The following is a 27056-nucleotide window of genomic DNA, read 5'->3' on the forward strand; positions in this document are numbered from 1 at the left end:
CTAAAAATTTCATGCATTGCATAAGTTTTATGTTTTTCATAAAAATTTCAAAAAATCAAAAAAATATCTTTCCCTTTTTCTCTCATCAAATTCGAAAATTTGAGTTGACTTTTTCAAAAATTTTTAAAAATCAAGTTGTTGCCAATGAGTCAAATCAAATTTTCAATTTGAAAATCTTATCTTTTTCAAAATCTTTTTCAAAAATCAAATCTTTTTCAAAATTCTTAGTTATTTTCGAAAATTCCAAAAATATTTTTCAAAAATCTTTTTCTTATTTTTATACCAAATTTTCGAAAATAACATAATCAATTAATGTTTTGAGTCAAAAATTTGAAGTTTGTTACTTGCTTGTTAAGAAAGATTCAAACTTTAAGTTCTAGAATCATATCTTGTGATTTCTTATGAATCAAGTCATTAATTGAGATTTTAAAAATCAAATCTTTTTCAAAACTAATTTCTATCATATCTTTTCAAAATATCTTCTTATCTTATCTTTTTCAAAAATATCTTTTAAAAATATCTTTCCTAACCTCCTAACTACTTATCTTTTCAAAATTGGTTTTCAAAATTTGTTTCAACTAACTAACTAACTTTTTGTTTGTTTCTTAACTTTTTCAAAACCACCTAACTAATTCTCCCTTTCTAATTTTCGAAAATACCTCCCCCTTTTTCAAAAATTTCTTTTTAATTAACTAATTATCTTTATTTTCTATTTTTGATTTCAAAAATTTTCGAAAAAAAATACTAACAATTTTCAAAAACCATTTTCAAAAATCACTAACCCTTTTTCAAAATAATTTTTGAAAATTATTCCTCCCCCATCTCATTCTAATTATTCATTCATATCCTAACATCTCATCTCACATCTCTTCCATTCGTACAGTTGCATTTCTTCCTTTACATCACATTCTTTGTCTCCCCCTTCTCTTCCACTCACAAAGGGATCCCTATACTGTGGTATAAAGGATCTCTATTATTATTATCATTTTTCTGTCCATTCTTCCTTGTCATATGAGCAGGAGCAAGGATAAGAACATTCTTGTGGAAGCAGATCCAGAACCTGAAAGGACTCTGAAGAGAAAATTAAGAGAAGCTAAAATACAATAATCCAGAGATAACCTTTCAGAAATTTTCGAACAGGCAGAGGAGATGGCAGCCGAAAATAATAATAATGCAAGGAGGATGCTTGGTGACTTTACTGCACCTAATTCCAATTTACATGGAAGAAGCATCTCCATTCCTGCCATTGGAGCAAACAACTTTGAGCTGAAACCTCAATTAGTTTCTTTGATGCAGCAGAACTGCAAGTTTCATGGACTTCCATCTGAAGATCCTTTTCAGTTCTTAACTGAATTCTTGCAGATATGTGATACTGTTAAGACTAATGGAGTAGATCCTGAAGTCTACAGGCTCATGCTTTTCCCTTTTGCTGTAAGAGACAGAGCTAGATTATGGTTGGATTCTCAACCCAAAGACAGCCTGAACTCTTGGGATAAGCTGGTCACGGCTTTCTTAGCCAAGTACTTTCCTCCTCAAAAGCTGAGCAAGCTTAGAGCTGATGTTCAAACCTTCAGACAGAAAGAAGGTGAATCCCTCTATGAAGCTTGGGAAAGATACAAACAGTTGACCAAAAAGTGTCCTTCTGACATGCTTTCAGAATGGACCATCCTAGATATATTCTATGATGGTTTATCTGAGCTATCAAAGATGTCACTGGACACTTCTGCAGGTGGATCCATTCACCTAAAGAAAATGCCTGCAGAAGCTCAAGAACTCATTGACATGGTTGCTAATAACCAGTTCATGTACACTTCTGAGAGGAATCCTGTGATTAATGGGACGCCTATGAAGAAGGGAGTTCTTGAAGTTGATACTCTGAATGCCATATTGGCTCAGAATAAAATATTGACTCAGCAAGTCAATATGATCTCTCAGAGTCTGCATGGAATGCAAGCTGCATCCAACAGTACTCAAGAGGCATCTTCTGAAGAAGAAGCCTATGATCCTGAGAACCCTGCAATAGCAGAGGTAAATTACTTAGGTGAACCTTATGGAAACACCTATAACTCAACATGGAGAAATCATCCAAATTTCTCATGGAAGGATCAGAAGCCTCAACAAGGCTTTAACAATGGTGGAAGAAACAGGTTTAGCAATAGCAAACCTTTTCCATCATCAACTCAGCAACAGACAGAGAACTCTGGACAAAACGCTTCTAATTTAGCAAATCTAGTCTCTGATCTATCTAAGGCCACTGTAAGTTTCATGAATGAAACAAGGTCTTCCATTAGAAATTTGGAAGCACAAGTGGGCCAGCTGAGTAAAAGGATCACTGAAATCCCTCCTAGTACTCTCCCAAGCAATACAGAAGAGAACCCAAAAGGAGAGTGCAAGGCCATTGACATAAGTGCCATGGCCGAACCTGTGAGGAAAGGAGAGGACGTGAATCCCAAGGAGGAAGACCTCCTGGGACGTCCAGTGATCAATAAGGAGCTTCCCTCTGGGGAATCAAAGGACTCTGAGACTCATCTAGAGACTATAGAGATCCCATTGAACCTCCTTATGCCCATCATGAGCTCTGATGAGTATTCCTCTTCTGAAGAGAATGAGGATGTCACTAAAGAGCAAACTGCCAAGTTTCTTGGTGCAATCATAAAGCTGAATGCCAAATTGTTTGGCATTGATGCTTGGGAAGTTGAACCTCCCTTGTTCATCAATGAACTAAGTGATCTGGATCAACTGACATTGCCTCAGAAGAGACAGAATCCTGGAAAGTTCATAATACCCTGTACCATAGGCACCATGATCTTTAAGGCTCTGTGTGACCTTGGTTCAGGAATAAACCTCATGCCCCTCTCTGTAATAGAGAAACTGGGAATCTATGGGGTGCAAGCTGCTAAAATCTCACTAGAGATGGCAGACAGCTCAAGAAAACAGGCTTATGGACAAGTAGAAGATGTATTAGTAAAGGTTGAGGGCCTTTACATACCTACTGATTTCATAGTCCTGGATACTGGAAAGGAAGAGGATGAATCCATCATCCTAGGAAGACCTTTCCTGGCCACAGCAAGAGCTGTGATTGATGTTGACAGAGGTGAAATAGTCCTTCAATGGAATGAGAACTCCCTTGTATTCAAAACTCAAGGATCTCCCTCTGCAACCATGGGGAGGAAGCAGGAAAAGCTTCTCTCCAAGCAGAGTCAACCAGATCCCCCACAGTCAAACTCTAAGTTTGGTGTTGGGAGGCCACAACCAAACTCTAAGTTGGTGTTGAACTCCCATATCCAAACTCTAAGTTTGGTGTTGGAGAGTTTCAACAAAACTCTGCACATTTGTGAGGCTCCATGAGAGCCCACTGTCAAGCTATTGACATTAAAGAAGCGCTTGTTGGGAGGCAACCCAATGTTTATCTAATTCTTATTTTTATTATTTTTCATGTTTTCTTAGGTTCATGATCATGTGGAGTCACAAAATAAATAGAAAAATTGAAAATGGAATCAACAACAGCAGAAGAAAAATCACACCCTGGAGGAGCATCTGTCTGGCGTTCAGCGCCAGAACAGAGCATGGTTCTGGCGCTGAACGCCCAAAATGGGCAGCTTCTGGGCGCTGAACGCCAGAACAGGCATGGTTCTGGCGTTCAACGCTAGAAATGGCACACAAATGGGCGTTGAACGCCCAAAATGGCCACCAACCTGGCGCTGAACGCCCAGAGTTGGATACAAAGGCATTTTTACATGCCTAATGGGTGCAGGGATGTAAATCCTTGAACACCTCAGGATCTGTGGACCCCACAGGATCCACTCAGGATCTGTGGACCCCACAGGATCCCCACCTACCTCCACTCACTTCTTCTCACCACTCTCTTTCACACAACCCCATAAACACTCTTCCCTAAAAACCCCTCACCAATCACATCAATCTCTCTTCCCCAATAAACCTTCACCACTCACATCCACCCACTCTTCCCAATAAACCTACCTCATAAACTCCACCTACCTTCAAAATTCAAAACCAATTTCCCACCCAAACCCACCCATATGGCCGAAACCTCCCCCCCTCCCTTCCCTATATAAAGACCTCCTTTCTTCATCAAATTCACACAACACAACCTCTATATACCCTTCTTGGCCGAACCACATCACCCTCTCCCTCTCCTCCATTTCTTCTTCTTCTTCATCTATTCTTTTGTTTATTGCTCGAGGGCGAGCAATATTCTAAGTTTGGTGTGGTAAAAGCATAGCTTTTTTGTTTTTCCATTACCATTGATGGCATCTAAGACCGGAGAATCCTCTAGAAGAGGGAAAGGAAAGACAAAAGCTTCCACATCCGAGTCATGGGAGATGGAAAGGTTCATCTCTAAAGCCCATCAAGACCACTTCTATGATGTTGTGACCAAGAAAAAGGTGATCCCTGAGGTCCCTTTTAAACTCAAAAGAAATGAGTATCCGGAGATCCGACATGAAATTCAAAGAAGAGGTTGGGAAGTTCTAACAAATCCCATCCAACAAGTCGGCATCTTAATGGTTCAAGAGTTCTATGCCAATGCATGGATCACCAAGAACCATGATCAAAGTAAGAACCCGGATCCAAAGAACTATGTTACAATGGTTCGGGGGAAATACTTAGATTTTAGTCCGGAGAATGTGAGGTTGGCGTTCAACTTGCCATACATGGAAGAGAACGCACGCCCCTACACAAGGAGAGTCAACTTTGATCAAAGGTTGGACCAAGTCCTTATGGACATATGTGTAGAAGGAGCTCAATGGAAGATTGACTCCAAAGGCAAGCCGGTTCAACTAAGAAGATTGGACCTCAAGCCTATAGCTAGAGGATGGTTGGAGTTTATTCAATGCTCAATCATTCCCACTAGCAACCGGTCTGAAGTTACTATAGACCGGGCCATCATGATCCATAGCATCATGATTGGAGAAGAGGTGGAAGTTCATGAGATTATACCTCAAGAACTCTACAAGGTGGCTGACAAGTCCTCCACCATGGCAAGGTTAGCCTTTTCTCACCTCATTTGCCACCTATGCAATTCAGCTGGAATTGACATAGAGGGAGATATCCTCATTAAAGAGGACAAGCCCATCACTAAGAAAAAGATGGAGCAAGCAAGAGAGCCCAGTCATGGAGCTCAAGAGGCGCAAGAAGCTCATCACCATGAGATTCCGGAGATGCCTCAAATGCACTTTCCTCCACAAAACTATTGGGAGCAAATCAACACCTCCCTAGAAGAATTGAGTTCCAATATGGGACAACTAAGGGTGGAACATCAAGAGCACTCCATCCTTCATGAAATAAGAGAAGATCAAAAAGCAATGAGGGAGGAGCAACAAAGACAAAGAAGAGACATAGAAGAGCTCAAGGACATCATTGGTTCCTCAAGAAGGAAACGCCACCATCACTAAGGTGAATTCATTCCTTGTTCTTTCTTTCTTCTGTTTTTCGTTTTCTATGTTATGTGCTTATCTATGTTTGTGTCTTCATTACATGATCATTAGTAGTTAGTAACTTTGTCTTAAAGATATGAATGTCCTATGAATCCATCACCTCTCTTAAATGAAAAATGTTTTAATTCAAAAGAACAAGAAGTACATGAATTTCGAATTTATCCTTGAACTTAGCCTAATTATATTGATGTGGTGACAATGCTTCTTGTTTTCTGAATGTATGCTTGAACAGTGCATAAGTCTTTTGAAGTTGTTGTTTAAGAATGTTAAATATGTTGGCTCTTGAAAGAATGATGACTAGGAGACATGTTATTTGATAATCTGAAAAATCATAAAAATGATTCTTGAAGCAAGAAAAAGCAGCAAAGAACAAAGCTTGCAGAAAAAAAAAAGGGGCGAAAAAAATAGAAAGAAAAAGAAAAAGCAAGCAGAAAAAGCCAATAACCCTTAAAACCAAAAGGCAAGGGCAAATAAAAAGGATCCCAAGGCTTTGAGCATCAGTGGATAGGAGGGCCTAAAGGAATAAAATCCTGGTCTAAGCGGCTAAACAAAGCTGTCCCTAACCATGTGCTTGTGGCGTGTAGGTGTCAAGTGAAAACTTGAGACTGAGCGGTTAAAGTCAAGGTCCAAAGCAAAAAAAAAAAAAAAGAGTGTGCTTAAGAACCCTGGACACCTCTAATTGGGGACTTTAGCAAAGCTGAGTCACAATCTGAAAAGGTTCACCCAATTATGTGTCTGTGGCATTTATGTATCCGGTGGTAATACTGGAAAACAAAGTGCTTAGGGCCACGGCCAAGACTCATAAAGAAGTTGTGTTCAAGAATCATCATACTGAACTAGGAGAGTCAATAACACTATTCGAAATCTGAAGTTCCTATAGATGCCAATCATTCTGAACCTCAATGGATAAAGTGAGATGCCAAAACTATTCAAGAGGCAAAAAGCTATAAGTCCCGCTCATATGATTGGAGCTATGTTTCATTGATAGTTTGAAATTTATAGTATATTCTCTTCTTTTTATCCTATTTGATTTTCAGTTGCTTGGGGACAAGCAACAATTTAAGTTTGGTGTTGTGATGAGCGGATAATTTATACGCTTTTTGACATTGTTTTTAGTATGTTTTTAGTAGGATCTAGTCACTTTTAGGGATGTTTTCATTAGTTTTTATGTTAAATTCACATTTCTGGACTTTACTATGAGTTTGTGTGTTTTTCTGTGATTTCAGGTATTTTCTGGCTGAAATTGAGGGACTTGAGCAGAAATCAGATTCAGAGGTTGAAAAAGGACTGCTGATGCTGTTGGATTCTGACCTCCCTGCCCTCAAAGTGGATTTTCTGGAGCTACAGAACTCAAAATGGCGCGTTTCTAATTGCGTTGGAAAGTAGACATCCAGGGCTTTCCAGCAATATATAATAGTCCATACTTTGGCCAAGAATTGACGACGTAAACTGGCGTTCAACGCCAGCCTTCTGCCCAAATCTGGCGTCCAGCGCCAGAAAAGGATCCAAAACCAGAGTTGAACGCCCAAACTGGCACAGAAACTGGCGTTCAACTCCACAAATGGCCTCTGCACGTGCAACACTCAAGCTCAGCCCAAAAATACACCAAGTGGGCCCAGGAAGTGGATTTATGCATCAATTACTTACTCATGTAAACCCTAGTAGCTAGTTTATTATAAATAGGACCTTGTACTAATCTTTTGATCATCTTAGGATCTTAGGATCATCTTTGAACGCATTGTTCTTAGATCAGAGGGGCTGGCCATCTCGGCCATGCCTGGACCTTCACTTATGTATTTTTAACGGTAGAGTTTCTACACTCCATAGATTAAGGTGTGGAGCTCTGCTGTTCCTCAAAGATTAATGCAAAGTACTACTGTTTTCTATTCAATTCTTCTTATTTCGCTTCTAAGATATCCATTCGCACCCAAGAACGTGATGAAGGTGATGATTATGTGTGACGCTCATCATCCTTCTCCCCTATGAACGCGTGTCTGACAAACACTTCTGTTCTACATGAATTAAGCTAGAATGAATATCTCTTAGATCTCCTAACCAGAATCTTCGTGGCGTAAGCTAGAATGATGGCGGCATTCAAGAGAATCCGGAAGGTCTAAACCTTGTCTGTGGTATTCTGAGTAGGATTCAATGATTGAATGACTGTGACGAGCTTCAAACTCGTGAGAGCTGGGCGTTAGTGACAGACGCAAAAGGAGGGTGAATCCTATTCCAGCATGATCGAGAACCGACAGATGAATAGCCGTGCCGTGACAGGGTGCGTGAGCATATGATTCACTGAGAGGAGGGGATGTAGCCACTGACAACGGTGATGCCCTTGCATACAGCCAGCCATGGAAAGGAGTAAGACTGATTGGATGAAGATAGCAGGAAAGCAGAGGTTCAGAGGAACGAAAAGCATCTCCATTCTCTTATCTGAAATTCTCACCAATGAATTACATAAGTATCTCTATCCCTATTTTATTATATAATATTTGAAAACACCATTATCACTTTATATCTGCCTGACTGAGATTTGCAAGGTGACCATAGCTTGCTTCATACCAACAATCTCCGTGGGATTCGACCCTTACTCACGTAAGGTATTACTTGGACGACCCAGTGCACTTGCTGGTTAGTTGTATCGAAGTTGTGACAATTATGTATTGAGATCAACGCACCAAGTTGCTCACGTTGCCAGGGATTGTTTGAGCCTGGACATCACAATTTCGTGCAATATAAACAAGTAAGGTATAAAAGGGATTAATGTAAATGTGTATGAAAGATTTAAAGCATAAAAGGTATCTTGGCTTGGAATGAGCTAAGGGTCCTTTCCTTGTTGGAAACACAACTATGACAATTAGAGTGGATTAATCTCACTTGATTAACCTTCACATCGGAGAGTAAGTTAAATGAGCATAAGTGTTCTTAACCCACAAATCCTAAATTGCTTGCTAATTGCCTTAGCAACAAATTAGCGTTAGTGGAAACAAGAACAATTAACAATCCAAGAATTGACACTAAATGTTGGACATTCCAACTCTAGAAACCCAGTTGCTCACTTTTCCCAAGCCAAGAGATAGAAAACTAGCCCTAAATCATAATTGACATTTTGTCAAACACTTGGTGGACAAAAATACTAAACATGGAAAAAATGAGAAAATACTTGAAACTAAAAGCAACAAATGATCTTAATCAACAATAACAACTCATGAAGCCATATAACAATCATCAATCATCAAATTCATCAACAAGAAATTGAAATTACAAAAGAGAAGTAAAATTGAACTATAACTTGAAATATAAGAAAGAATAAGAACAATGTAGCTATAAAGAGTAGTAACAAAGAGATACTTACAATGGAAGCTAGCAAAATCCAAGATCAAAAACGGAAATGGCACTTGAATGTAAAAATTCTAGTATAAACCCTAGTAGAGATGATGAAAAACTTAAATAAAAACTATACTAAAGCTTCCTACTACTACTCCTAAGCTACCCTAATGTTATGCTATGCTATGGTCTTCATTTTCCCTTCATTACGAGCTAAATGGCTTTAGAAATGAGCCTCCAATCTACCAAAATTGCGAGTCACGTGCAATTTTAATGAAGGCATGTGCGGCCACCTGTGCGTACCCGCAAACGTGTGCGCACGCACACTCTGCCAAAATTCCTTCCTGTGTGTATACCCAAGAGGTTGTGCTCATGCACACTAGGCGATGCTTGAATGGACGTGCGACGCGCACGATGCAGCTCACGCGCACGCGTGGCTCTGCTCTGATGGTTGTGCGTACGCACGAAGGTCTGTGCGTACGCACACATCGTTGTGCTCTTCTCCTTTGATTCTTCATGCTTCATCCACTTTGCATGCCTGACGTTAGGATTTTTGCCAGTAAAGAATGTCATAAAAACAGTCGCGTTGTAGATATAGTCTCTAAACCGACAGAAATCCCTTCGTACAAATGTTTTGGTTGTCACAAGTAACAAACCCCTTTAAAATTGATAACCGAGTATTTAAACCTCGGGTCATCTTTTCAAGGAATTGCAGGGAGGTATGTTCTTATTATTGGTTATGAGTTTGTAAATTGGGGTTTAGGAAGTAAGGTGGGAATATGTTATATGACAAATAAAATAAAATAATAATAAAATAAACTCTTGGCAAAATATGAAGAACTGGAAGTCCTATCCTAGTTATCCTTATCAATTGTGATGAGAATTGGATTCTTCCCACTTTGTTAACCTCTAACTATGAAGGTAAATCAAGTGGACTGATTAGCTTGATTCTCAAGTCCTAGTTAACTCCTGTGGAGAGACTAGTGTTAGAGCAAGTTTAGTTCAAGTAGAATCTGCCAATTTCAATCACTTGCTGAGTTTGATAACTCAATTATTACCAATCACTTGACCAAAGCCAAAAGGGAGAAAAATATCTAAATTAAATTGAAAGCAATCTTAAACAAAGCAAAGCAATCTTAAATCTGAAAATACCTCAAATAATATTAAATAAAATATGCGGATCTTAACATGAAAAGTTCATAAGCCAATTGGGCAACATATCTAATACAAGCATTGCAGCATCTGAAAGTAAAAAGAGGAATATAAAGAAAAAGGAATATTAAACCTGGGATTGAGAGTTACTCCTAAAACTAAAAGAAATCCTAAATCCTAATCCTAAGAGAGAGGAGAGAACCTCTCTCTCTAAAAACTACATCTACTCCTAAAATTGTGAATATGAGAGCCCCCTTATGAATGGATGCAGTCCTCCACTTTATAACCTCTAATCTGTGTTTTCTGGGCCGCAAACTGGGTCAGAAACAGCCAAGAATTCGCTGGTTGCGAATTTTGCCACGCTGGAATTTTGTCACTGCGATGCGGCCGCATGGATCACGTGGTCGCATCACCTAGCATCAGGAGAACTATAGTATATTATATATCAAATCGAAGCCCCGGACATTAGCTTTCCAACGCAACTAAAACCGCATCGTTTGGACCTCTGTAGCTAAAGTTATGGCCGTTTGAGTGCAGAGAGGTCAGGTTGGACAACTTAGCAATTTCTCCAACTTCTTGCATTCCTTCCACTTTTGCATGCTTTCTTCCCATCCTCCAAGCCATTCCTGCCTTATAATATCTGAAAACACTTAACACATATATTAAGGCATCTAATGGTAATAAGAGAGGATTAATAATAAGCAAATATAAGATCAAAGAAGCATGTTTTCAATCAAAGCACATAATTAGGAAGGCAAATGTAAAACCATGCAAATAGTATGAATAAGTGGGTAAAGAGTAGATAAAAGCCACTCAATTGAGCACAAGATGAACCATAAAATAGTGGTTTATCAATGCCCCTCTTCCATTCTCTCCAAGCCATTCCTACCTTATACATCTGAAATCACTCACAAACAACATCAAGGCATCGAATGGAAGGAAAATGGGATAAAATTAATCAAATTAGGCACAAAAGAGCATGTTTTCATAATCAAGCAAAAATTAGGAGGAAAGTTCAAAAGCATGCTATTTAAGGGAATAAGTGCAAGTTTATATGATGAAATCCATTCAATTTCAACCAAAAATCATCATCAAATATGGATTCATCAATTCTCCTACACTTAAACACTAGCATGTCCTCATGCTAAACACACTCAAAGGAGATAGATGAAAGGAAAAACGATTTATTCTATGTACTACCTAAATGCATGCAACTATCCTAAAGGTTACTACCAATATGTACTATGCAAGATGCTGGTAAAACAAACCATGAAATTCCAATCCATCACAAGAAAGCTTTAAGGCCAATGCAAAGAGTTTATGCACTAAAATCAATGTCCAAAGAGTAGAATTAAAATTTCAAAACTAACCAACAAATAACTTGCAAGAAGATACAACATGAGATGCAAGAACATAGAATTGAGCGATCGAACCCCTCACTGGATGTGTATTCACTCAATTCGCTCAGTGTTTAGGGCTTAATCACTCAATTCCCCTTTAATCATGCTTTTCAAAGATTTGCAGGTCATCTAATAATCAACTAGTATTTGATACATGAAAAACAAATATCATGAGGTCTTTGGAGGGTTGTAATGAGGCTAGGGTTTAGGTAGGATAAATATGGTTAAGTGGACTGAAAGAATTAGTTCTTTGATTAGCTCAAGTGTCCACCTAATCCTATATCGCCTATATACTCATAACAATGCAACCTATCTACCCATTTTTCTCCTATCTCACCCTACTCATGCACTTTCTTTTCGAAATATGAACATATGCATCCTTTATTTCAACTTTTTATTTCACATTCTATTATGCACATGTTTTTTTTTTAATTTCTTGTCTTTGTTAGCACAAGAGATGCATATGACTTAAAATAGTGAATGCATGAGCCTTACCCAATTGCCAATTTTTCACAATAAGTTCCATGCCTCTATCACCAATGCTTCCCAACAATTCCCTCCACACTTAGAATATACACAATAATCCATCCAAGCTAATCAAAGAGTAATTCAGGGACATCAATGGTTTTTCGCTTAAGGGAGAATAATGTGCTAAAATCAGAACAAAAGGGGATTTACAGGCTCAACAGAGGTTCACAAAGGTGAATGGAAGGGTTGGCCATATAGGTTCGTGAGTTCAACATCAAAGATGGCCTCAATCATGCTAAATGCATCCAAACAACAAATACAGGACATAAAGAATCATGCAAATCAATGATCATAGTAAAAAAGGAGTATAATCACACAAGAACAAAACATTATGGTTGAAAAATGCAACCATCTATTAGAGCTCAAATCTCAAAAGGTATGTTGTTCTAACTCTTTTCTATGTTCTACAAACAAAATACTTCAAGCAAGTTGAAAAACACAAGATTTTTCTTCAATTCAATCAATAGTACGCCCTAAGAAAGATTTCATGGAAATTCCTTAGTGTTTCGCCAAACTTATTCACTCTATCTTGTAACATGCAAACATTAACTACCATATAACTATGAAAATTAAAGAGATATATACAAACAAACCAACCAAGATACAATAGAGATAAAGCTGCTAAAAATGAAGAAAAAGAACTAAAAGAGTACTGCAAAGTGTTTTGAAAAAAGAATTTTACCCCCACAAAGTCGTCGATCCTCCCCCATACTTAGTTTGTGCACGGTCCTCCATTCATGCTTACAATCCGGGAGAAAAATAACTTCAGGGGTCCACCTTCAGCAGGTGGTCTCGGAAATGGGTTAGTCACCTTCATCATGCTCCTCCCCAACTAGCTTGGATGAAGCCTTAGGAGTTGGGCTGGGGTCTCTTCCTTCTAGCTTTGCCGCTATCCACTCGAAACGCTTTTGCTCCAGATTCTCCATGTGGTGGATATCGTACAAGATATCTTGGAATAATTTCGGAAGAGGCCGGAGAAACGGTAAAGGAGTTGATGAGGCTGGTAGACTTGATGGTGGTGCTGTGGGTGCCTTCCTCTTAGAGGGTGTCTTCTTTGATGATCCATCCAATTCTCCCCTTGGAATAAACTTGTTGCTTCTTGGACTCTCGAACATGACGTCCATCGGTTGCCTCTCTACCCCCGCTGCTATTGCTAAACACATCACCATCGATGGAGATGGAATGTTGATATTTTTTTTCTCAATGAGTTTCCAAATCGATCTGTATCAAAGGTACAATGGCTATGTTCTTTCCTTCCATAATAGCCCAAAGTAGCAAAGCAGTTCTAAATCTAACGTGGGTAGCATGGGTGCTCGGGATGATGTAGTCCGCCACAATCTGATGCCATATACGCGCCTCAGCATTTAAATCGGAGTAAGCAAATCTAGTGGGAATAGATTTTCTCCCTTTGCTAAACTCCCAAGATGCACCAGGATGGCCAATTCTCTTAAGAATAGGAGCCAAAGACATCCTCCCCTTGAACACATCCGCTTTGATCTTTGAATAATCATCCTTCTCAGGCGGAATGTGGGGGATGTTCAGAATAGCCTCTAGAGCTTTGTTGGAAGCATTCAACATCCTTCCCCGAAGGAATACCGACTCTTCTTCCCAAGCTTAGTAGTTCGCATAGAATTCCCGCACCATGGATTCATTAACTTCAATGGGTTCTTGCTTAGGAAATTCTCAAATGAAGTGAGGCAATCCTTTCATGAATAATCGCCTTGTACTTGCTTGGAACCTTCAGTGTCCTCTCCCAATGGATTGTTCTTTTCTCAATTACTTCATATTAGAAGTCGGCTCTTCGGTTAACCAAGGTACTTGGTTTCGCACCTCGGCGATCCAACCAAGTATTAGGAGGGCGAGTTATTGGTTGCACAACCGGTGGTGTAACCGGTGCTTTACCTTTCTTCCGCATCCTAAAAAGAAGAATAAAAAACAAAAGATTTCAAGATTATTCGGCAACAAATAAAACAAGATTATTGAGGAAGCACCAATAAACTGAAGAAGAGTTTAAATTCTCAATCGGAAGCTTTCAAAATAGTGTGATTTAAGAGGCAACAATGTGTATATTCCAAAAAATGTGCGCGATAAGAACACATACACCGGCTTTATAAAACGGCAATCACACTGTAAAACAATCAAAGTTTGATGCTTCTCAATCAAGTGTTTAAGTTGCAAGACTAAAGGAAAATGAACATGCAAGTAAACTTGAACAAGCACCAAATTACTTAGTTGAATTCTTGAAGGGAATGATTATTGAGGTTGTAGCAAGAAAGCTTATTGATAAAAAGGGTGCACAACAACAATAACCAATTCAGCAGAATGGAACAACATTGTTCATCCTAAAAAAAAATGACAATCACACATACAATGTCCCTCAATTAAGGCAAAGGATGTTTGATCAAGACATCAAGATGTATGGACATTTGTAAGGTGATTACTTCAATTTAATGACCATGATGACAATGTCAAATTACACTCAACTAAGATCAATGTATTCACAACAAACACCCATAACAAGGATTAAAAGTCATGTAAGACATGGGTGTGGAAGTTTAAGTTTAAGAGACAATGGAATGTATTGGTAAATTCATCATCAACAACTATATTTGAAGTTGCACAAATCATAACAAATACCACACAAGAGAATGTTGAAAGCATATGATGGCTAATTCATATGAATCAAACAAAAGTTTCATAGAGGCATTTCATCAAACAATTAATGTGCGTTGTGCAAACTCATGACATTTAAGTTCAAAATCAATTAAAATCAACCCAACAATCAAATATCAACACTTGCAATACAAAGAGAAACAAAGAAAACAATAAACTTAATCCAAGCAACATGAAAAGAAAATAAACACAATTTCAAAAATCAACACAAAAAGAAAATAAGAACCTGAAAATTAAAGGTTGAGAAAACAAGAATTGGAGAAGATATAATGGCACTCCTTATAGCCACTGCAAGCTTGCGGCGGTTGGGTTCGCCAGAAAAGTATCGGAGGAAAAAACTCACCGGTGGGGAAGAAAAAAAGGGAAAGGAAAGAGAGAGAGAAAGAGAAGAGAAGTAAGAGAGAGAGGGTATGAGAGAGAGATGGCGGCAGGGTCGCCTGAGAGGCTGGGCAGAGGTAGAGAGCAGCAGCAGTGAAGAGAAGAAGAAAAGAAGAGAGCTGCTGCTCAACAGGGGAGCGTGCCCTATTATTGCCCAAAATGAGTCTTGTGCGTACGCACAAAGACCTGTGCGCACACACAAATGGCAGAAATTAGGGGGGTGCGAACACACACAGCGTGCCATCGCTGCAACAGAGAGTGTGTATTGGAGTGTCCAGACGCATCGCTGTGAGCGCGCACACAGGGGTGGCTAGAATGAGGGGTGTGTGCACACACACAAGTAGGTGCGCACGCACAAGATGCGAAAGAGATAAGGGGATGGGAGCGCACAAAGTGTGTGATCGCTCCCACCAGAGGGGATTGCACTAAAGCGTGCGGACGCACAGGGGCGTGCGCTCGCACAGGGGCGTGCGCTCGCACAGATGGCTTCTGTTTTTTTTATTTTAAATCAAAAAGAAATTGCTTGAGGTACAGAATCATGTGTGCGTGCGCACACAGGTCCATGTGCACGCACAGAAGCAAACATAGGGAGGGTGTTCATGCGCACAACTCATGCCAATGCTCCCACCAAAGGGGTTGTCAATTGGTGTGCGGCCACACAAATAGCGCAAAAAGGAAAATGCGTGCGTACGCACAGAGCAGTGCGCACGCACTGGTCATAGAAAACAGGACAGCGCCCACGCATAGACCGTGCTAGCGCTTCGACCAAAGGGCACTGCAACGGGTGTGCGGACGCACAAGCTCGTGCGCACGCATAGATGTTGAAAAACACAGTTGTGTGCGCACGCACAGCAGGGTGCGTACGCACGAATGCCTTGTTTCACAAAAATTTTTCTTTTCAAAACTAAGGTACCAACCCTTAGTGCATCAACATATCAATCCCAAATCATACAAACATTCACAAATTCATGATCCACAAGCAATTCAACTTATTTAACTAAAAAAAAACATCAAACCAAATCTAAGCTAATCATCATATCACAAGAAAACAAATAATTCAAAAAGCTATAAACAAAGGATAAAGTTGGAAAAATATTACCATGGTGGGGTGTCTCCCACCAAGCACTTTGGTTTAAAGTCCTAAGTTGGACTTTGCATGGCTTCATTGATCAATTTGAGACCTCTCCAAGGAGGAAAATCTCCAACTCCTTGGCATTCTTGGGTTGAATGTGATCCATTGAATTAGACTTCTTGGCAACATTATCTTCTTCTTATTCCTTGCCAACCTCAATCGCTTGATCTTCAATTATATCACACCTAAAGATAGAGTAGGTTTCGAGAATGGGTTTCTTGGATTCCTCCAAAGTGAACTTTACTACCTTGCCATCGGCCTCAAAAGAATAGACTCCTGATGTGCATCCAGCTTGAATCGGGATGTCTTCAAAAACGCCCTTCCAAGTAGAATGGATAATGGCTTATCTGAGTCAATGGGAGGGGTCTCCAAGATGTGAAAATCTACCGGGAAGAGTAAACCTTAGATGTCAACTAGCACATTTTCCGCAATTTCTACAACTGACACAATGCTCTTATCTACCAACACAAATCTCGCCACGGACCTCTTTAGGGGTGACAAGTTCAATCTCTCATAAATGGGGAGTGGCATAATGCTTACGCACGCCCCCAAGTCGCACATACAATCCATGAACTTTATCCCACCAATCAAACAAGTAACCAAATATGGATCGGGATCATTGTATTTTTCAGGAATTAGAGAAGAGATAGAATCATCTACCGGCCTTTTGTTGAATTTGCCAATCTTGTCCTTATGTGTGCAAACATCTTTGAGGAACTTGGAATACTTGGGCACTTGTTGAATGGCTTGAAAGAGAGGGACGGTGACTTCAACATTTTTAAAAATTTTCACCATGCTGGGGTCAAGTTCTTCTTGCTTCTTAGCCTTCTTAGCCAAAGTTAAAAATGGAATTGGCATAGGCTCTTCAACCAGATTCTTCCTCTCTAGCTCCTTGGCCTTGAGTGGTTCCTCCTCACCTTTTGCAACATTCTTCTCCTCATCCTTCATCACTTTCACACCATCTCCCACCTCTTCATTGTGGGTTTTCTCACCCAAACTTGTAGGCACAACACCAATTTCATCCAACTTGGTGCCACTCCTAAGGGTGATAGCATTGATGCTTTCCTTTAGATTTGGTTGGGGTTGAGAAGGTAAACCACTAGAAGTTGAGGCTTGTTGGGCATTTTGTGTAGTCGTAGGAGAAAGGGTCAAACGAGAGAGAGCTTCGGCAATAGTAGCCATATATGTTTCTTGTTTCTTGTAAAACTCACATTGCTCTTGCATAAAGGTTTGAAGTGTGTCATTCATGTAAGGTTGATTAGGAGGAGGGGCTTGATTGCCTTAAGGAGGGTTAGATCTACTATTTGGATGTTGATACCTCCCTTAAAGTTGAGATTATGGTGGTTGTTGGTAGGATTGTTGGTATTGTGGTTGACCTTGGGTAGGTTGATGATATTAGGCTTGCACGTTTGGGTATGGTTGAGCTTGAAGGGCTTGGTTCCACCTTTGATTAGAATTATCCCTCCATCCTTGGTTTTGATTTCCTCCATGTTGAGGAGTTCCTTGATTATAGTTGGACCTTTGTGGGTATGGATTGGCTACTGCTAATGTAGTGTCCTCTTGGAGTTGAGGGCACTCATCAGTGTAATGGTTGTTACAAGCACAAATACCGCATGATCTTGGTGGTCCTTCGATTCTTGGAGGTTGAGGTGGAGGAGATAGCAAAGCTTGGGGAATTTGTTGTCCTTGGGTGATTTGTCTCAACAAAATTGTCATCTCACCGAGGGTTTTAGTTAAAATGGCATCTCCGGAAGGAGAAACTTCACTTAAAGCTTTTGGTTGTGGATTTCTCGCCCTTGAGTGTTTAGTGGAGTCCGCCAAGTCCGCTATGATTTCCCAAGCTTCCTCGGTGGTCTTGTTTTTAGTGAGGGATCCTCCACTAGAGGCATCTAGAAGAAGCTTATCTTGGGGGTTCATCCCTTGACAAAAATAACTAATAACCCCCAACTCGTTAATACGGTGGTGGGGGCAAGCTTCCAACAACTTCTTGAATCTCTCCCAGTACTCATAAAGAGTCTCCCCATTTCTTTGCATAATGCAAGAGATTTCCTTTCACAGCTTATCTGTCTTCTGAGGTGGATAGAACTTTTCTAGAAATTCCTTACGCAGCAAGTCCCAGTTGGAAATCACATCTCCCAGTTGAGTATAGAACCATTCTTTCGCTTTTCCCTCCAAAGAGAAAGGGAAAGCGAACACCAAAATTGCTACTTCATCCACACCATGTCTTCTCGCAGTGGAGCATACAACTTGAAAGTCCTTAAGATTCTTAAGAGGGTTTTCTCTGGGTAGTCCATTGTATTTGGGGAGCAAGTTTATCGTGCCGGTCTTGAGCTCAAAATTTGGATCTAAAGCCGGATACCAGATTTGTATCGGTTGCAAGTTAATATCATGAGCTCCGGCTTCCCTTAAGGTGATTCTACGAGGTGGATCCACCATGGTGTTGTCACCTGAGTCACTCAAAGAGATTTCAGCACTCCCCACAGATGAATATAAGGTTTCCTCGTTAATTGAAGAATGATGGTCATGGATTGTGGTGATAGTGAATTGGTGTGCTCTTCAAGCAAGCCCGATTCACTATTCACAAATGCTAGCCGGCGCCGAGCTTGCCTAATATGAGTTAAAGTTCTTTCTATTTCCAGATCAAATGGGGCCAAGCTCGGGTCTAGAAGCGACCATGTCATTCAACTGAGATAGCAGTAAAAGCATGCAATTATGAAAATCAAAACAACAATAGACAAATAAACAAAAACCAAATTAACAATCAATAACTACTAAGACTAGCTAGATAGAAATGCTATCTACAAATTAGTGCCAAATAGCAAACAAAAACCAAGTATTCACACTATTCACATATTTACAACAACCAAAATTATAGCACTCATTGCCTTAAAGTGAATCCCGGCAACGGCGCCAAAAACTTGATGGACGAGCCCAAAGCGGGTTAGGAAATTCTCTCAAAAATAGAATTTCTCCGTTGCAAGTATAGTCCTAACCCACAATTGACCCACAATCAAAGTTTGAATTCAAAGAGATGTCACTATTAAAAACCAATTCAATTCCGGGAGTGGTTAGTTCCCGAGTCATCTCCTAAGGACACTTGAGACCAATGAGTGTACAATTCCGGTCGTGATGCTCATGGGATTTTCAATGAAGAGATAAACATATAAAGCAATAAAAGAACATGCAAAATTGTGATAAATGAACTAATAAAGGAATTAATGAACTAACTATGCAATATAAACAAGTAAGGGATAAAAGAGATTAATGTAAATGTGTATGAAAGATTTAAAGCATAAAAGGTATCTTGGCTTGGAATGAGCTAAGGGTCCTTTCCTTGTTGGAACCACAACTATGACAATTAGAGTGGATTAATCTCACTTGATTAACCTTCACATCGGAGAGTAAGTTAAATGAGCATAAGTGTTCTTAACCCACAAATCCTAAATTGCTTGCTAATTGCCTTAGCAACAAATTAGGGTTAGTGGGAACAAGAACAATTAACAATCTAAGAATTGACACTAAATGTTGGACATTCTAACTCTAGGAACCCAATTGCTCACTTTTCCCAAGCCAAGAGATAAAAAACTAGCCCAAAATCATAATTGACATTTTGTCAAACACTTGGTAGGAAAAAACACTAAACATGGAAAAAATGAGAAAATGTTTAAAACTAAAAGCAACAAATGATCTTAATTAACAATAACAACTCATAAAGGCATATAACAATCATCAATCATCAAATTCATCAACAAGAAATTGAAATTGCAAGAGAGAAGTAAAATTGAATTATAACTTGAAATATAAGAAAGAGTAAGAACAATGTAGCTATAAAGAGTAGTAACAAAGAGATACTTACAATGGAAGCTAACAAAATCCAAGATCAAAAATAGAAATGGCACTTGAATGTAAAAGCCCTAGTATAAACCCTAGTAGAGATGATGAAAAACTTAAAGAAAAACTATACTAAAGCTTCTTACTACTACTCCTAAGCTACCCTAATGTTATGCTATGCTATGGTTTTCATTTTCCCTTCATTATGAGCTAAATGGCTTCAGAAATGGGCCTCCAATCCACTAAAATCACGAGTCACGTGTAGTTTTAATGAAGGCATGTGTGGCCACCTGTGCGTACGCACAGACGTGTGCGTACGCACACTAGGTGATGCTTGAATGGACGCGCGACGTGCACGATGCGGCTCACGCACATGCGTGGCTCTGCTCTGATGGTTGTGCGTACGCACGAAGGTCTATGCGTATGCACACATCGCTGTGCTCTTTGATAGATGAGAATTATTGTCGTTCTATATTTTCTTCTTATAGAAAAGAATTACTTCGTTGTAAGCATAGCTCCAAACCAACAAACAACTCTCACATCAAATTTAAATTGGTTTTGTCACAAGTACAAACCCCAATGAAAATTAACCGAAGTGTTTAAACTCTGGTTCGTCTCACAAGGAATTGCAATGAAATGGTCAATTATTGGCTATGAAGAATAAGGGGTTTGATTGATGAAAGGGGCAATAAAATAAATGACAAGAAAAGTAAATCAAGCAAGCATTTAAAGAAGACAAGTAATAAAGAGAAGCAATTAATAAAGAGAGACATTCATGGCAAGGATCGAGAGTATAGGCTTTCTATCCTAGTCATACAATGATTAATTCATCTTATTTAGTCAACTCCAACAAATGGAAGAAGGTATCATGTTATCTTCACATAGGGAGAACGTCAAACAAGTCTAGTTAATTATGTCACAATAATAAACAAGAATTTATCTTATTATGTCATCCCCGATGATGGAGGAAGGTACCATGTTATCCTCATACTCAAAGAAAGTCTAATAAGACTAGCTAATCTCAATCCAAAAGTCCTAATCACCTACTAATTGAATTAACAAGAGATTAGTGTCAATGAAAATAATATTAGCTAACAACTCTAGGTCACCAATCTAAATTGGGTATTCATGACTCAAGATTACCTAATTACTCTTTCCAAGCAAAGAATGCTCAAAATTTACCCTAAAGTTCAACCAAGCATTTTGTCAAACACTTGGAAGGTATCAAAGGAAAGCATGGTAAATATGCAAGAATAATAAAATCTAACAACTACTAATTGCAAGAAAAGTAAATCAACAACTCAAATCATCAATAAAAGAACATCAACATCAAATTGCATTAAAAGAGATCCAAATCCAACATGAGTGCATGAACATAAAAGAGGCATAAAAATAAAATTAACATCACAAACTAAGAGAATAAAGGTGTAGAAGCAAGAATTCATAAAGGAAACAAGATGAAAACATGAAATTGGACCTAGATCTAAGATGGAAATACCCTAAGAACCCTAATTCTAGAGAGAAGAGGGAGATTCTCTCTCTAGAAACTAAACTACATGATGCTATTCTACAACTAAGTGCTCCCCCTTGCTCAATCTTCAATTCTGCATCAAATACCCTTAGAAACGAGTTAGATTTGGGCCTGGGCAGCTCAGAAATCGCCCCCAGCAATTTCACTTTAAGTGGGTCACGTGCTGATCATCACGCGTGCGCGTCGCTAGCAAAACCTCTACTCACGCGTACGCGTACTTGACGCGTGTGCGTGGCTTGCGAATCTTCAATGCACGCGTACGCGTGTATGACGCGTGTGCGTGGCCCTCAATTCTCCAAATGCTCATTTCTTCATGAATTCTCCACTTTGCATGCTTTCCTCTTCATTTCTTCCATCCAATACTTGCCCTATGAACCTGAAATCACTCAACAAACACATCAAGGCATCGAATGGAATTAAAGTGAATTAAAATCACCAATTTAAGGGCCTAAAAAGCATGTTTTTACACTTAAGCCCAAATTAAGGGAGAATTACAAAACCATGCTATTTCATTGAATAAATGTGAGAAAAGGTGATAAAATTCCCCAAAATAAGCATAAGATAAACCACAAAATTGGGGTTTATCACTCTTCTCCTTTGATTCTTCATGCTTCCCCCACTTTGCATGCCCCTCTTCCATTCTCTCCAAGCCATTCCTACCTTATAGATCTGAAATCACTCACAAACAACATCAAGGCATTGAATGGAAGGAAAATGGGATAAAATTAATCGAATTAGGCACAAAAGAGCATGTTTTCATAATCAAGCAAAAATTAGGAGGAAAGTTCAAAAGCATGCTATTTAAGGGAATAAGTGCAAGTTTATATGATGAAATCCATTCAATTTCAACCAAAAATCATCATCAAATATGGATTCATCAAAAATGCACAAGAGAATGGAATCAAACGTGTATTGAAATAGAACAGTAATATTATTAATCCATGAGAATCAGTAAAGCTCCTAACCCTAACTTAGGAGGTTTAGTTGCTCATGCTTTATAGAAAGTAAAACGTGAAATGGTAAAGATGAGGCAGAAGATCCTAAACATAGGTGATCTTCTCCTTTAAATACTAATCTAATAACTAAGAAGTACAAAAAGTATGACAGACTTGACTATGGGTGCGAACATCCATCCTCGGGCCCACTTTGGTTGAGTACTTGGGCTGAGCTTGGCATCCAACTTTGAGGAATGGGTGTGAACACCCATTAGGGGGTGATTGGCGCTGCCTTGTGTCTTGATGGATGTTGAACACCCTAAGGGGGTGGTTCTTGGGTGTTCAACAATGGCTTGTCTCCTTGGGGCGTTGAACGCTAGCCAGGGGTTAGCTCCTTAGCGTTCAACGCCCAGTATGGGCAGGCTCCTTCGAAGAAAAGTATAGACCATTATATATTGCTAGAAAGCACTGGAAGTTAGCTTTCCAATGCCGTTGGGAATGCGTCATTTGTACCTCTGAATATGACTTTGCCAAAGCTCCTTGATTTCAGCCAGAAGTTACCTGAAATCATCAGAAAACACAACAACTCAAAGTAGAATCCAAAAATGTGAATTTAGCACTAAAACCTATGAAAATATAATAAAACTGAAACAAAACATAACTAAAACAATATGAGAATGATGCCAAAGAGTGTATAAAATATCCGCTCATCAGAACACTAAACTTAAACTGTTGCTTGTCTCCAATCAACCAAAAACAAAGTAGGATCAGGAAGAAGAGAAGGATACAATGGATCTCAGAGTTTTTCAATGAAGCTCAGTTCCAATTGATGAGCGGGACTAGTAACCATTTACTTCTGAACAGTTTTGGCATCTCACTATCCTTTGAAACTCAGAAGTGTTGGTGTCTTTAGGAATTCAGAATCTGGATGATATTATTAACTCTCTTAGTTTAGCTCTTTTTTATTCTTGAACACAGCTTCTTTTAGAGCCTAGCCGTGACCCTAAGCATTTTGTTTTCCCGTATTACCACCGGATACATAAACGCCACAAACACTTAACTGGGTGAACCCTTTAGGATTGTGATTCAGTTTTGCTAGAATCCCCAGCCAGTGGTGTCCAGCGTTCTTAGGCACATTCTTTTACTTTTGGAATCATGAATTTCATTGCTCAGTCTCAAACTTTTCACTTGACACCTTCACACCACAAGCATTTAGTTAGGGGAGGTGCTCATTTGAACTTTTTAGGCCAAGATTTTGTTTCTTTTAGACCCTCCTAACCATTGATGCTCAAAGTCTTGGATTCCTACTCTTGCCTTTTGGTTTAAAGAGTTATTGGCCTTTTCTTTTTCTCTCTTACTCTTGCCTTTTAGTTTTAAGAGCTACTGGCTTTTTCTTTTTCTTTTCTCTGTCTCTTTTTTTTTTCGTTTTTCATTTCTTTCTCTTTTTCTTTCTTTTTGCTGTTTTTTCTTGCTTCAAGAATCAAGAATTGGATTTTTTCAGATTACCAATAATACTTCACATTTTCCATCATTCTTTTAAGAACCAACATTCTTTACTTCAACATCAAATATGCACTGTTGATTCATGCATTTAGAAAGTAAAAGTAATGCCACCACATCAATTAATTAGACTATTCTTATTATATAACTCGAGTTCATGCATCTTACTTCTGTTTTTTCAAATAAATTTTTTTTTTAAGTATGGTGAGAGATGCATGGAATATTTCATAGCTTAAGACAAAACAAAAGATGATCCTGCACTTAAAAACAAGAAACAGACAATGAAATACAATGTGAAATAGGAAAATAACATAAACAAAAGGGGTATGGAACGTGGCCACCTTAGTGACGGTGGCTACTGCTTCCTCTAGAGAATCCAATGGAGTGTTTGATTTCTTCTATGTCACGCCCCTATCTATGTTGCTCTTCCCTCATAGCTCTTTGATCTTCTCTTATTTCATGGAAAATGGTAGCAGGCTCTTGGTGTTCCATCCTCAACTGATTCATGTTAGAGCTTATTTCTCCTAGAGAAGTATTTAGTTGATTCCAATATCCTTGGGAAGGAAAATGCATCCCTTGAGGCATCTCAGGAATTTCTTGTTGAGGCAGCTCCACATGCTTTTGTTGTGGTTCATGTGCTGGCTCTCTAACATGCTCCATCCTTCTTTTAGTGATGGGCTTGTCCTCCTCAATGGGGATATCTCCTTCTATGACAATTCCAGCTGAATTGCATAAGGGTCTGTTTGGAAAACTCTAAAAGCTACTTTTTTAACTTTTGACTTATAAAAAGTTACATTAATAGTGTTTGGTATAATTTTTTAGATAAACTTTTAACTTTTCAAAGAGTTATTTAAGAGCTTTTGAAGAAGTTAAAAAATGTGACTTCTCCTATTTTCAAAAGCTATTTTATCACTCCTATTTAATGCACAACTTTAAAACAAGAACTTCTATAATAATTTTTCAAACACAAAATAACTTATTTAAAAGTTGTTATTAATAAAAGTCCTTATATTTTAAGCTCCTTTTTCAAAAGAACTTATTTAAGAAGTTTAACCAAACTGACCCTAAGTGGCATATGAGGTGAGGGAATGCCAATCTTGCTTGGGTGGAGGTCTTTTCTGCCACCTTGTACAGCTCTTGAGGTATCACCTTATTTACCTCCACCTCACCCCCAAGCATGATGCAGTGAATCATGATGGCTCAGCTAATGGTCACTTCGGACCGGTTGCTAGTAGGGATGATAGAGCACTGAATGAATTCCAACTATCCTCTAGCTACGGGCTTGAGGTCAAGCCTTCTTAGTTAGATAGGCTTGCCTTGAGTATCCCTTCTCCATTGTGCTCCTTCCACACAAATGTCTGAAAGGACTTAGTCCAGCCTTTGATCAAAATTGACTCTTCCAATGTATGGGTGTGGGTCTCTTGCATTAATGGTAGATGGAGTGCCAACCTTACACTTTCTGGGCTGAAATTCAAGAGATGCCCTCCGACCATGGTGTGCCAATTTTTAGGGTATGGGTTCATACTAGTGTCATGATTTTTGGTAACCCACGCATTGCCATAAAACTCTTGCACCATTAAGATTCCAACTTCTGGGATAGGGTTGGTCAGAACTTCCCAACCTCTTCTCCATATTTCTTGTTGGATCTCCGGGTACTCAATCTTTTTTAGCCTAAAGGGGACTTCAGAAATCACCTTTTTCTTTGCCACTACTTCATAGAAGTGGTCTTGATGAGCCTTAGTAAGGAATCTCTCCCTTTTCCAAGGTTCGGAGGCAGAAGCTATAGCTTTTTCTTTCCTCTTTCTAGAGGATTCTCTGACTTTAGGTGCCATAAGTGTGAATGGAAAGTAAAAAGCAAGGCTTTTCCAACACCAAACTTAAAAGCTTTGCTCGTCCTTGAGAAAATATGAATAGAAGGGAAGAATAGAGTAGAAGAAGAAGAAAATAATGGGGATAGAGGGAGAGAGTGATTCGGCCAAGTGGGGGGCTTATGGTGTATGAGGGTTGTGTATATATGGGTATGAAGGGGTGATGGAGGGGGTATTTATAGAGGGGGGTTTGTATTAGGGTTCGGTTATGGGGTGGGGGAATTGGGAGGGAAATGTTTTGAATTTGAAGTGGGTGGAGTTAGTGGGAATGGTTGGATGGTAGTGATGAAAGGTATAGGGAAGAGAAAAAGGTGATGTGGATGTGATTGGTTGAGAGGGTGTTTGGGGAAGAGAAAAAGTAAGAGAGAGAAGAATGTGGGATAGGTGGAGATTCTGTGGGACCCACTGATCCTGAGAGGCTAGGGAATTCGAATTCCCTGCTCTTTTGTGGGCGTTGATCGCCCAGCCCTTGCTCCCTGGCTAGCGTTCAATGCCAGCTTCCTACTCCATATAGGGCGTTGAACGCCCAGCCTCAGCTCCTTGAACGCCAGCTTTTTGCTCCTTCTTGGGCGTTGAACGCCCACACTATCCCTTGTGTGGCGTTCAACGTCAGCTTCCTTACCCATTGGGGCGTTGAATGCCCCTCTTGCCTCCTTGTCTGGCATTCAATGCTAGCAAGGGGTGTACTCCAGGGTGTTCTACTTCCCTCTCTGAATGTCTCTATCTCTGTTCTAACAACTGCATATGATCACAACTTAAAGAAACAATTATGAAAATAAACTAATATTAGATAAATAAACTTAAGGAAAAAAGGAAGACTCTAGTTATGGTTGGGTTGCCTCCCAACAAGCGCTTCTTTAACGTCACTAGCTTGATGGTTAGCTCCTTTACGGAGATGGATAGGGGCTAAGAATGTCCACCCTTACAGTGAACTTCTTCCATGTGCTCTCATGGATGAGTTCCACATTTTCTAGAGACAAGATCTTATTCACAGTGTGCAAAATCACTGGGCTGTCTGTAAAGACAACTCTCATGCCAGGTGAGAGGCCTTCAGTAGAGTTTTCTTATCCCTCCAGCCTTTATGTACTTTCTTCTTAGTACCCTTATTCCCAGTGCCTGTGGATGGTTTCACAACACCAAACTTAGATTTGGTGTCTGGGGGCTCTGTATAGCTCTGCACTGAGAGAGAAGGTTGGAACACTAAGTGTTGCACAGTTGTCTCTCCCTTAGGGAAGGAGTTAGGTTTGGGCATCTTGAATAAGATGTGATCCTCCCATAACTGCAGAACTAGCTCTCCCTTTGCTACATCAATTATGGCATTAGCTGTAGCTAGGAAAGGTCTTCC

The 27056-nt window shown here is 39.4% G+C and overlaps 2 non-coding genes across 2 annotated transcripts; one reads left to right on the forward strand and one right to left on the reverse strand.

Moving 5' to 3' along the window:
- Window positions 1–1545: 1545 nt before the first annotated feature.
- Window positions 1546–1653, reverse strand: LOC112780747 (small nucleolar RNA R71). Its single transcript, XR_003191563.1, has one exon. It is a non-coding gene; the product is annotated as a small nucleolar RNA R71 (small nucleolar RNA).
- Window positions 1654–18000: 16347 nt separating this feature from the next.
- LOC112782061 (small nucleolar RNA R71) lies at window positions 18001–18107 on the forward strand. Its single transcript, XR_003192803.1, has one exon. It is a non-coding gene; the product is annotated as a small nucleolar RNA R71 (small nucleolar RNA).
- The last annotated feature ends 8949 nt before the right edge of the window (window positions 18108–27056 follow it).

Source organism: Arachis hypogaea, chromosome 19, assembly GCF_003086295.3.
Source record: "Arachis hypogaea cultivar Tifrunner chromosome 19, arahy.Tifrunner.gnm2.J5K5, whole genome shotgun sequence".
NCBI classification, from domain to species: Eukaryota; Viridiplantae; Streptophyta; class Magnoliopsida; order Fabales; family Fabaceae; genus Arachis; species Arachis hypogaea.